Below are 13,261 nucleotides of genomic sequence, written 5' to 3'. Positions count from 1 at the left end.
ACCACCATCATCACCACCATCATCACCACCATCATCACCACCATCATCACCGCCACTACCATCACCATCATCATCACCACCATCATCACCACCATCACCACCATCATCACCACCACTACCATCACCACCATCATCACCACCATCATCACCACCATCATCACCACCACTACCATCACCACCATCATCACCGCCGCTACCATCACCACCATCATCACCACCACTACCATCACCACCATCATCACCACCACAAACAACACCACCATCATCACCACCATCATCACCACCACTACCATCACCACCATCACCACAACCATCACCACCACCATCATCACCACTACCATCACCACCATCATCACCACCACTACCATCACCACCATCATCACCACCACTACCATCACCACCATCATCACCACCATCATCACCACCACTACCATCACCACCATCATCACCGCCACTACCATCACCACCATCATCATCACCACTACCATCACCACCATCATCACCGCCACTACCATCACCACCATCATCACCACCACTACCATCACCATCATCATCACCGCCACTACCATCACCACCATCATCACCGCCACTACCATCACCACCATCATCACCACCACTACCATCACCACCACTACCATCACCACCATCATCACCACCACTACCATCACCACCATCATCACCACCACTACCATCACCACCATCATCACCACCATCATCACCAATACCATCACCACCATTACCCTCATAACCACCACCACCATCACCACCACCACTACCATCACCACCATCATCACCACCACTACCATCACCACCATCATCACCACCACTACCATCACCACCATCATCACCACCACTACCATCACCACCATCATCACCACCACTACCATCACCACCATCATCACCACCACTACCATCACCACCCTCAACACCACGACCATCACCACCATCATCACCGCCACTACCATCACCACCATCATCACCGCCACTACCATCACCACCATCACCACCATCATCACCGCCATCATCACCGCCACTACCATCGCCACCACCATCACCACCACCACCATCACCACCATTACCATCATCACCGCCACTACCATCACCACCATCACCACCACCATCATCACCACCATCATCACCACCACTACCATCACCACCATCATCACCACCACCACCACCACCGACACCACTACCACCACCACCACCACCATCATCACCATCACCACCATCATCACCACCATCATCACCGCCACTACCATCACCACCATCATCATCACCACCATCATCACCACCATCATCACCGCCACTACCATCACCACCATCATCACCGCCACTACCATCACCACCATCATCACCACCACTACCATCACCACCATCATCACCGCCACTACCATCACCACCACTACCATCACCACCATCATCATCATCACCGCCACCATCACCGCCATCATCACCACCACTACCATCACCGCCACAATCACCACCATCACCACAATCACCATCACCACCATCACCACCACCGTTCATCATCACCGCCACTACCATCACCACCACTACCATCACCACCATCATCACCGCCACTACCATCACCATCATCATCACCGCCACTACCATCACCACCATCATCACCACCACTACCATCACCATCATCATCACCACCACTACCATCACCACCATCATCACCGCCACTACCATCACCACCATCATCACCACCACTACCATCACCACCACCATCACCACCATCATCACCACCATCATCACCACCACAACCATCACCACCATCATCACCATCACCACCATCACCACCATCACCACCATCACCACCATCATCACCACCACTACCATCACCACCATCACCACCATCATCACCACCACTACCATCACCACCATCATCACCGCCACCACCATCACCACCATCATCACCACCACTACCATCACCACCATCATCACCACCACTACCATCACCACCATCATCACCACTACCATCACCACCATCATCACCACCATCATCACCACCATCATCACCACCATCATCACCGCCACTACCATCACCACCATCATCACCACCACTACCATCACCACCATCATCACCACCACTACCATCACCACCATCATCACCACCACTACCATCACCACCATCATCACCACCACTACCATCACCACCATCATCACCACCATCATCAGCACCACCATCATCACCACCACCACCAACACCACCACCATCACCACCATCACCACCATCAACACCATCACCACCATCATCACCATCACCACCATCATCACCACCACTACCATCACCACCATCATCACCGCCACTACCATCACCACCATCATCACCGCCACTACCATCACCACCATCATCACCACCATCATCACCACCATCATCACCACCACCATCATCACCACCATCATCACCACCACTACCATCACCACCATCATCACCACCATCATCACCACCATCATCACCACCACCATCATCACCACCACTACCATCACCACCATCATCACCACCACTACCATCACCACCATCATCACCACCACTACCATCACCACCATCATCACCGCCACTACCATCACCACCATCATCACCACCACTACCATCACCACCATCATCACCACCACTACCATCACCACCATCATCACCACCACTACCATCACCACCATCATCACCACCACCATCATCACCACCATCATCATCACCACCATCATCATCACCACCATCTCTCTCTCTCTCTCTCTCTCTCTCTCTCTCTCTCTCTCTCTCTCTCTCTCTCTCTCTCTCTCTCTCTCTCTCTCTCTCTCTCTCTCTCTCTCTCTCTCTCTCTCTCTCTCTCTCTCTCTCTCTCTCTCTCTCTCTCTCTCTCTCTCCTACTCACTCTCTCTCTCTCCTACTCACTCTCTCTCTCTCCTACTCACTCTCTCTCTCTCTCTCTCCTACTCACTCTCTCTCTCTCTCTCTCTCTCTCATGATATAATAAACTCTCTCTCTCTCTCTCTCTCTCTCTCTCTCTCTCTCTCTCTCTCTCTCTCTCTCTCTCTCTCTCTCTCTCTCTCTCTCTCTCTCTCTCTCTCTCTCTCTCTCTCTCTCTCTCTCTCTCTCTCTCTCTCTCTCTCTCTCTCTCTCTCTCTCTAAACACATACACACACATTTTTCATCCCCTTTGTTACCAAGAGCAAAACTAAACACTAATAAATCTCGTTCTAAGAATACAAGGAGAGGTGTTACTCGTCGTACTTTTCAAAATAGATTATAGCCAATCCAGACAAAATAAAATAAATGTAAAATCTAGGTATATTGGTGTAACAGAATGAAATCCAAAAACAAAATGGTAGAAATTAGTGTTCTTGTCCCTCGTAAGAAAAGTCTAATATGCTCTGTCTGACAATAAAAAAAAAGACGATCCGGAAAGTTACTGAGTAAAAGAATAAGAAAAAGAAACTGAAAACGACGAGCGTAAAACTTTTTAAAATATTACCATCCGCTTTTGACTCACCATAAAGAACAACAATAAAGATGCATAACCAATAGGGAGAAAGATAGATAAACACGTAGATAGATATAGACAGATATAGATAAACAATATATTAACCAGAACACATAATTAAAGGAAAGAATAAAACACACTAACACACTTACAATCACCCCAAACCAGCCGCAACGACACTTCCCCCAAAGACAGACAGACAGACATATAAAGAAAAGAACCTTGTATTTGGCGATAAAAATGGACCCTGTCAAGACGTCAGGCAGGGTGACTATAACAAGGCGGAGGAAGCGAGACAAATCCTCCTCTGATGTCTCTTGTTACTGCTGGCGCCACTCCTAACTACCTTTACTTCTATTTCTGTACGTGTCCTTTTGAACCCAAGACTAAGGGACATATTTTTAAGCATTTCGGGGCCATAGTGCGCATATTTGACAAGACTTTCGTAGGAGGGTAGAGCATTTGCAGAGGTAGTTATATGACCTTAAACATTTCGGATAGTGCACTTAATTGACAAGGATTTCGTAGGGGTTTAGGGCATTTGCAGAGGTAGTTATATGACCTTAAACATTTCGGATAGTGCACTTAATTGACAAGGATTTCGTACGAGTTTAGGGCATTTGTAAAGGTAGTTTTATGACCCATCTGGTAGTTTCATCATTCTTTTGTGCCGTGAGCATACAAAACAAGTCATTAGAACGAGATTTATTTATTTTTCGGCCTCTGGAAAAAGCTGATATGAGAGGGGGAAGCGTCTGAATGTACCGACCAAAATATGCGTCCGAGGAATTCAACGCCTACTGAAGAAGCTCTGTTTGGGGTTTCCTTCGTTCATTCATGTAACTGAGGCTGCAGAGAAGGTTAAAACAATAATATACTATACTTAACAGTGAATCCACAGTCAATGAAGTCAAAGATATGTTTCAATTGGCACTTCTCTTCATTTTTTCCTGCCCGTTTCATTTCCCTTCAATATCCACCTTTTTCAATTCATGTTCTCCTTAATCTCTTATCTCCTCCTTCCTGTCCATCTTCTTCCTCTACCATCAACACATCCCTTAGCTAACAAGACAACTTCTTTATTTTCTCCTACCTGCTTCCTCTTCCTTCATTAACCTCCTATTCATCCTCTCAATTTCACTATCCTCCTTTTTCAAATCATTCTCTCCTCAATATCTTATCTCCTCCTTCCTGTCCATCTGCTTCCTCTACCATCAACACATCCTTTACCTAACAAGACTTTTTCTTTATTTTCTCCTACCTGCTTCCTCTCCCTTCATTAACCTCCTATTCATCCTCTCCTCAATTTCACTATCCTCCTTTTTCAACTCATTCTCTCCTCAATCTCTTATCCCCTCCTTCCTGTCCATCTCCTTCCTCTACCATCAACACATCCTTTACTTAACATGGCAACCTCTATTTATTTTCTACCACCCAGGTGGTAGAAAATAAATAATTATAAAGATATTGATAAAGAAGATAAAGATGAAGGAAAGAAATGAAGAAGAATAATGAAAGAAAAGCAGGTAATCCTGCTTCCTCTTCCTTCATTAACCTCCTATTCATCCTCTCCTCAATTTCTTATCCTTTCCTCCCTGTCCACCTCCCTCAATTACCATCAACACACATTTTACCTAACAAGACAACCTCAGCACACCCCCGTAACCCATCTATCACGAGCCTCTAAACTCAGGAAGCGAATGGTTTAAAAACGTCTGGCAAAGCGGTGCCGGAATGGATTGAATACCTGCTGCAAATCGCTTACGACGAGAGGCCAAGGTTGAAATGAAGTCTGCAGCGAGTGTTGGCGGTGATTACAGAGGAAGCTGTAAAGCCTGCAGTAAATTCTTGGTCATAAATTACTGAAGAATGAAAATTTCCGTAGAAAAAGGTGAAATTTCAATCAGATAAAAGCCCTGATGTACAGACTGAACCTAATGAACTATGACAATTTCCGTACGTAATAAAATAATCTGGAAAAAAAGCGAAATTACGATGAGATAAAGCCTTGAAGCAAACAAAAAAACTACTGGATGATGAATGTTTCTGCAGATTGTCACAAATAAAGATGAAATAGCAATCAGAAATCGTAGCGTTCCAAGGTGAAGTAATTGCCTTGACAGATAGCTAACTAAAGGCACAGAAAGATTAGATATGAAAGCCAGTCCTCACTGTTCGCGGAAGAAGAGGAGGAGGAGGAGGAGGAGGAGGAGGAGAGATTACCTACGAGACCCTCACATCGGCTCATAATAGTGATCAAGGCGCTATGGGCAAGGGTGAGGAAAAGGTCGAAATAATAGCCGCCTCTCACTGCATAACCTCACTACAGAATTGAGTTACTTCAAAACCATCACCACACGACCCTGATAAAACCCTTGTTAACCCCAACCACGTGACCCTTTGACCCCCTCCGTCCCTAACCTGTCAGGGATACACTAAAGGCAGGCAGGAGATTGCAATAATAAAGTTATCCCTCACTGTTTGTTAAGGAGAGTAACCACCACCTCCTCATAACCACCACCACCACCACCAGGCACCTCTTCGCCCCCTCCACCTCCAGCCCATTATCCCCTCCCCCCTCACTCCTTCGTCTGCCGGGAATGACCTAACAAACTTTACACCACCACTAACCGCAGGAATCGCCGTGATCTCGAGTAAGGGCGCCACTTGCCTCCCCATCACACGCCTCGCGCCATCATCAGCCAAACAACTAGTGCCTTAAGAGCCTATTCAAGAGCCGGAGGGAGGGAGGGGGGAGGGATGGGGGAGGGAGGGAGGGAGTGGGGGAGGGAGGGAGGCCATGTTCACCTTCCTTGGGTCACAGTCATTTTACCTGGTGCTCGATAAAAAAATAAGTCACCTGGACTCATCCTCTGTCATTATCTCATTTTAGTGTAAATTAAATGGCAGAGTTCATCTTCTTTCCTTGTCACCCGGTCTCGTTTCGCCGTTGATCCTCGTGAAAAATATTAATCCATCCCGAGTCAAGCTTTTTTTTGCAACTGAAATTTGCAAAAGAGTAAGCAACCTCAACCCATCCATTTTTTTTTTTTACAGCAGAGGAGACAGTGCAAGGGCGTAAAAAAAGAAGAAAAAAAAAGAAAAAAAAAGCCCGCTACTTACTGTTCCTGAATAGAGTAAAGTGGCCAAAAAATCTGCTTTTATGATAATGTAAATAGGGAAGTTTATCTAATTTACTTGTCACCAGGGATCTTTACACAGTTTTTACGTTGTTTTTTACAGCAAAGGAGGCAGCTTAGGGTACCCCCCTGTGGCTGAGTGCTGCTCGGTCCGTCGTTCCTAACAAGGGTACGCGCCGCCGCCCCCAAACACCGCCTCTGTGTCACTCATCGGCGCCCGCCACTTCCAGCCCTGACTCGAGTTGGCGGCGAAGGAGAAGGCGTGGGACGGAGGGAAAGCAGCCGCCCTCCCTTTCTGTCTGATGATGAAGCTGATTTTCCGATTTTTTTGTTCTATATCATTCATGAATTCTGTTTGATTCTTAGGGTAAATTTGTACTTACTTATTCTCCAGTTGATGTCTTTGCAAATTGGATTGTTTTTTGCTTAAGGGATTTATTTTCTACTTTGTTTATCTCCATTTTGATGTCTTTATAAATTAAGATTGTTTGTTTCTTAGAATAAAATTTGTCCTTTCTTTTGCTCTATTTTGATATTTTATGAACTTTTTTTGGTTGTTTATTGACGTCGTTTTTCCTCTTATTTCTCTATTTTGGCAGCTGTATAAAATTTTGTTGGTTGATTCTTGGGGTAAGATTATTATTCGTTTTTCTCTATTCTCATATCTTTATAAATTTCCTTGCTTGTTTCTTACTTTTTCTCTCGCATTCCTTGTTTCTTTATATTTATTCCCTCTGCCGGTGAATATAACAAACCGTCAAGGGCAATAAACACACACCCAACACTGCACAAATATGAAACACGACATGGAAACACGACCATGAATAAAACTACTATATATATTTTTTTCCTTAACTTACGAACATTACTCATTATTACACGTTAACTTTACCGGAGTCACACACACACACACACACACACACACACACACACACACACACACACACACACACACACAACACGCTCACTTCCAACACGAGACAACGACAAACATTTCGCACGCACTCACGTTGTTGAATATTCACACAAACACCTTTACACACATATTATAATTCCGACAGACGTATGTAACATTTACCGTATTTTTTGCTCGGCCCTGCACGGCTTTAATTCTCGCACCGCTAAAGCTGTCACGTCCGTCCCGTTTGACGCTATCAAAGCCTCATATTTCAATACATTTTGACGGCAATAGTATGCAGACATCTTACTCCATGGTGCGCGGCGCTGAATGGCTGTGGCGAATATTTTGTTACGGGAACTATTTTGTTTGTTGCCGGGGATCGAACTACTACTACTACTACTACTACTACTACTACTACTACTATTTTGTTATGGAATCGTTTTGTTTTTTGCTGTTCATGCTGCTAGAAATTGAGCTGGTGATATTTTTTTTGTTGTTTCTGCTTCTACTACTACTACTTCTACTACTACTACTACTACTACCACTACTATTTTTACTGCTACATTTGCGTACTTTCAAACTACTAAATTTGTAAAAAGAGTAATTTTCTGGACTTGAAACTAACTCTCTCTCTCTCTCTCTCTCTCTCTCTCTCTCTCTCTCTCTCTCTCTCTCTCTCTCTCTCTCTCTCTCTCTCTCTCTCTCTCTCTCTCTCTCTCTCTCTCTCTCTCTCTCTCTCTCTCTCTCTCTCTCTCTCTCTCTCCCTCTCTCTCTCTCTCTCTCTCTCTCTCTCTCTCTCTCTCTCTCTCTCTCTCTCTCTCTCTCTCTCACTCTCTCTCTCTCTCTCTCTCTCTCTCTCTCTCTCTCTCTCTCTCTCTCTCTCTCTCTCTCTCTCTCTCTCTCTCTCTCTCTCTCTCTCTCTCTCTCTCTCTCTCTCTCTCATTGTTAGGCGGAGGAAGGGGAAGATTTAGGAGTCAAGGGGATTTCCTCTCCACCTGTGTCCTGACGGAAGCCATAAAAATATTGGTTGTCCCCCCTCCCCCCCCGTGGCCACATTCAGACGGCGTGTGTGGGTGGGTGTGTGTGTGTGTGTGTGTGTGTGTGTGTGTGTGTGTGTGTGTGTGTGTGTGTGTGTGTGTGTGTGTGTGTGTGTTGCCTCCACTTTGTTCTCCTTTCCAGTTCTCTTTGTCCACTCATTATTATTTATCATAGAACTTCTAAGGGTGTGTTTATTTTGTTGGCATTTTCGGTCCTGTAAGTGCATTTTTTTAATTTCTCCTCCTTGTTTAATGAGTATGTGTAATTGGTGCATTTAGAGGTTATTACTCTATTTGTATTGTTGTCATTAATAAGTAGTATTTTGAAATATCCAGTAAGAAAACGAAGGATTGGCACTAGATGCGTTTGATATATATATATATATATATATATATATATATATATATATATATATATATATATATATATATATATATATATATATATATATATATATATATATATATATATATATATATATTTTTTTTTTTTTTACAGTAGTCTCTCTTGATAAGGACGATTGTCGGTTAAAGTCTACACTTCACTGAGGTCGCTTTAACACGAATTTCCTTGCACAACTAAAGTCAGCTGTTAACAGAACCAAAATTGGCCTTTCGCAGAGCGCTGATGTATAAATAATTCTCCTCTTATATCTGAGGGATAGGTGATCTCACGTCCATACGGGAAATATGAGAAATAAGAATAAATATTAAATATAAAGTAAGGAAGGATTACGTACCTCTTGTCCTTTTATGTTACTTTTATATTTCATCTAGCTATTAGTCTTTGAATTTTAGTGTTTTAATATTTGTTTTAAGGTTTAATGTCACCAAAAACTGTACCTAGTGCGAATAAAGAATTATTATTATCATTATTTGTTTTAATATTATGTTCCTTTGTCATGGCTTTCTGTCATAATATTGGATTAGTTTTCTGTTACATCGTTTATACTAGATTTGGTACGTATAATCATTTTACTTCCCTTTGTGAGAGTGTAGCTCTGCGTGACTGACCGTGTTTACCGCTCTCTCGTAATTATCTTATAAATAAAATCCTACTACATCATCGCCTTTAAAGTGGTGGCTAGCGCGTCTGCTCCATCTAAAGCTGCATCGAATCCTCTTAAAATGCAGCTATTGATCCTGTTTCCTTTGTAACACTGTGCTTCGTGGTTAACCCTGTGTGTGGATTTGGCTTAATTTGCTTATCATTCGCTTTAATGCTTTTATGGATGGATTCAAAGCGTTCGATCCCCCTAATGCGGTATCGAACCCACTTAACGGCTAAGCGAGCGTGTTTGGCGGCTGTTTTTGCGCGTGTGATTTATGGTGTTTAAGTAAATCATTTGGGGACTTAAGTCTTTCGCTCTAAAGCTGTTTTCGCCCTTTATTATCGCGGTACTTTTCAGCGAATTATGTTTCTGCAAAGTTGCGAGTGGAATGAAAATAATAACAACTGGCACCTTTATTACTCTTCTGTACCAATTTTCTCACCGATGCGCTTTTTTTTTCCTTGTTTTATGACAGATATTTATTCTTCTTTTTGCAGCTTATTTATATCATGCCAATTATTCAAAGCCGAAGGAAGGACGGAAGCATTAATTAAACATGACGACCCAGTTTCTGCATCGAATTAATAATAAGTAAACACAACATGAAATTATATACCTCCGTTCCTTCACTAGCACGAACCGAGGCCACACAAAACACATTAACTTTATATCACACGAAGTATTCAGAACCAAAAGAAAGAGTGACGCATCAAGTATATAGAAGGAATCAAACTAACTTATAAACACAATATAGAACTCTAATTCCTTTCCTCGCATGAACCGAAGCACACAAACGTTTAAACTTTATATCGCACCAATTATTAAAACGAGGGTAAAACGAACGCATCAACTAAACATAACGCCTCCATTTCCTTATCGACCTAAAAAACATATGATTAAACTCCTTCATAAAATAGTAACATAAAACTTCCATTCCTCACCCGAACCGAGGCACACAAACGCTTTAAACTTCAACGACGATTCAAGAAAACAACGCTGGAAGGATGGTCTCTCCCTCCTCTCCCTTTCCCCTCTCACTCCCTTTCTCCCTCCCCTCCTATCACACACACTACGAGTCTTGCCTAGTCTGCTGGAGGGTCTAACTGGTGGAGAGAGGGAGAGGAGGAGGACGGTCGGAGGTCGGGGGGCGGGAGGGAAAGTGAGATGGAGAGGATAGAGAGGAGGAGGCGGGTAGCAGCAGAGTCCCAGCTCAGTAAAATAAAACCCGAGGCAGCCCTAGTAAACTGCAGAAATACACGAGGTCGCCAATACCCGAGTTTTTGTGTGTTGTGTTGTATGTTGTGTTGTGTGTGGGGTGTTCTCTCTACATCGTTAGGATCCGGCCTTAGGAACTGCCTATATTGATTCGTATTTCTTGGGGTCATTGTATTTTAGTGGGAGGTGGAAACATTAGTGAGAGGATCTGTTTGTCTCTCTATTTTTCCTTCTTTTCCAATCTTACTCAGTTTTTATCTTCTTCCTGCATTTGCTCACTCTATTTTTTTGGTCATCTTACTCTTGTTCTTGTTCTTTTTATTATTTATCTTTTTTCTCCACCTCCTCCTCTTCGAGTTTTAGTAAGAGGGTTTCTGTTTGGTAGTAATAACAATATATGGTCGTGTGAGTATGGGGTCAGTTAGTTCATCCATATCCTTTTTTTCCTCCTCATATTCTTATTCTCGTCCTTTTGTCTTCTTTCGGGTTTCTTCTTAGTCTTTTTGTTCTTATTCTTGACCCATCTCTTTTTTTTTCTATTTCTCCTTTCCATTATATTCCTTCTTCTTATCTTCATCTCCTTCCTCCTCATTCTCATCCTCGTCTTTCTCGATTATCAGTAAGAAGGTCACAGTTTCGTAGAAGAGGCAATAGGTGGCGATACTGTCGAGTTGGCAAGGCAGTGAAAAGTATTACTGCATTATTGGAGGAGAGAGAAAGAAACAGAGAGAGAGAGAGAATATGTCGAGGGTATTGTAATAAGTTTGAGAGAGAAATGAAGGAGTAGAGATAACGAGAATTACACAGACACACCCACCCACCCACACACACACACACACACACACACACACACACACACACTTTTATTTTTTTACGATTTAGTACATTTTTCTTATAATAATGTTAATTCCTTCTTTTCTCTTTTCAGGTAAGACTTTCGATTTCTGGCTCTGATTCCTCTGCGGCGCACAAGGTCAGTCTGTATTGGTTGTACACACACACACACACACACAGATTTCGAGGAGACTTGATCGCGGTTTTTAATGGATGAAGGGCTTTAATAAGGGGGGTATAAATAAGGTTTTGACGGTAAGAGAGCCGGGTAGGACACGTAGTAATGAGTTTAAGTTGGATAAATTCAGATTCAACAAGGACATTGGCAAGAACTCGTCCACCAACAGAGTGGTGGATGAGTGGAAGAACTTACAGTCGTGTGGTGAGTGCCAATACGGTAGACACTTTCACAAAAATATATTAAATAAAGTCATGGATGGTGATGTTAGGTGGGGTTAGGTTCACAGGAGCTGCCATGCATACTCCTCTTGGCCTCTTGCAGACTCCTTATGTTCTTATGTTCACCCCCCCCCTCCCTCCCCTTCCACACACATTCAGGACTCGCGTTTCACCACAAAGTCTGGTGCCCGGTTTCATCCGTCTGTCCCCTTTCCATCCTCAACGCTTCGCCGCCCTCCCATCGCCTCCATCTTTTCTGCTTCTTTTTTTAATATATAATTAAGTTCTTTTTCTTCCTTTTTCTTCTTCGTTTCTTGTTTAGGTTGTTTTCTTATGTTCAAATGTTTTCGCACGTTTAACTCTGCGGTAAATTCATCCACTTCTCACTTCTCATCGCCCAACCGTCTGCCCGCCTCCATAACACCAGTCTTACCTCCCAGCCTTCACTGTCCTCTTTCCCGCACACCCCTACTACTCCTTCCTCCTTCTCCTCCTCCTCTCCTGCCACCGTCTACTTCTCCTCTTCCTTTTGCTTTATAATTTAATCCTCCTCCTCCTCCTCCTCCTCCTCCTCCTTCACTGTCCGCTTCTTTTCACTCCTCCTCCCCCTCCTCCGCCTCCTCCATCTACTTTTTTTTCTGCGTGCCCTTCTGCTTCTCCTCCTCCTACTACTGCTCTTCCTCCTGTTTCTTCTAAATGGAAGGGAAAGGCAGATTGTGAAAATAAAAATAAATAAATAAAGGGAAGGATAAAGAAAACATCAGCACAACGAAAGTAAGAAAGAAAGAGAGAGAGTGAGTCCGTGGTTGCAAAATATAAAGAAAAAAAATACTGGAAAAAAAGGGAATGGATGGAAAGGAAATAAGGACGAGGAAAGATTAAAAATTAGAAAAAAAACGGATTGGTAAAGAAAAGAGAGAGGGAAGAAAGAGGGAGGGTTTACAGCAAGAGGGAGAGGGAGGAAAAAGGGAAAAGAAAAGGGGGAGAGACTGGTAAAGGGAAGAAGAGATGATAACGGTGCGGGAGATGATGAGGGGAGTGAAACGAAAGGGAAACAGGTTCACTATCATAGAGCCACCATGCTAAGGAAGAAAAAAGGAAAAAAAAACAGCCGAAAAATAAATGGGAAAAAAAGCTTAAGGGGAGAAGAGAGGTGATGACGACGCAGTGGACTATGAAAGCAGTAAAGCGAAGGTAA

This window comes from Eriocheir sinensis, unplaced genomic scaffold, assembly GCF_024679095.1.
Source record: "Eriocheir sinensis breed Jianghai 21 unplaced genomic scaffold, ASM2467909v1 Scaffold203, whole genome shotgun sequence".
Lineage (NCBI taxonomy): Eukaryota > Metazoa > Arthropoda > Malacostraca > Decapoda > Varunidae > Eriocheir > Eriocheir sinensis.
Note: the sequence above shows the minus strand (reverse complement) of the source record.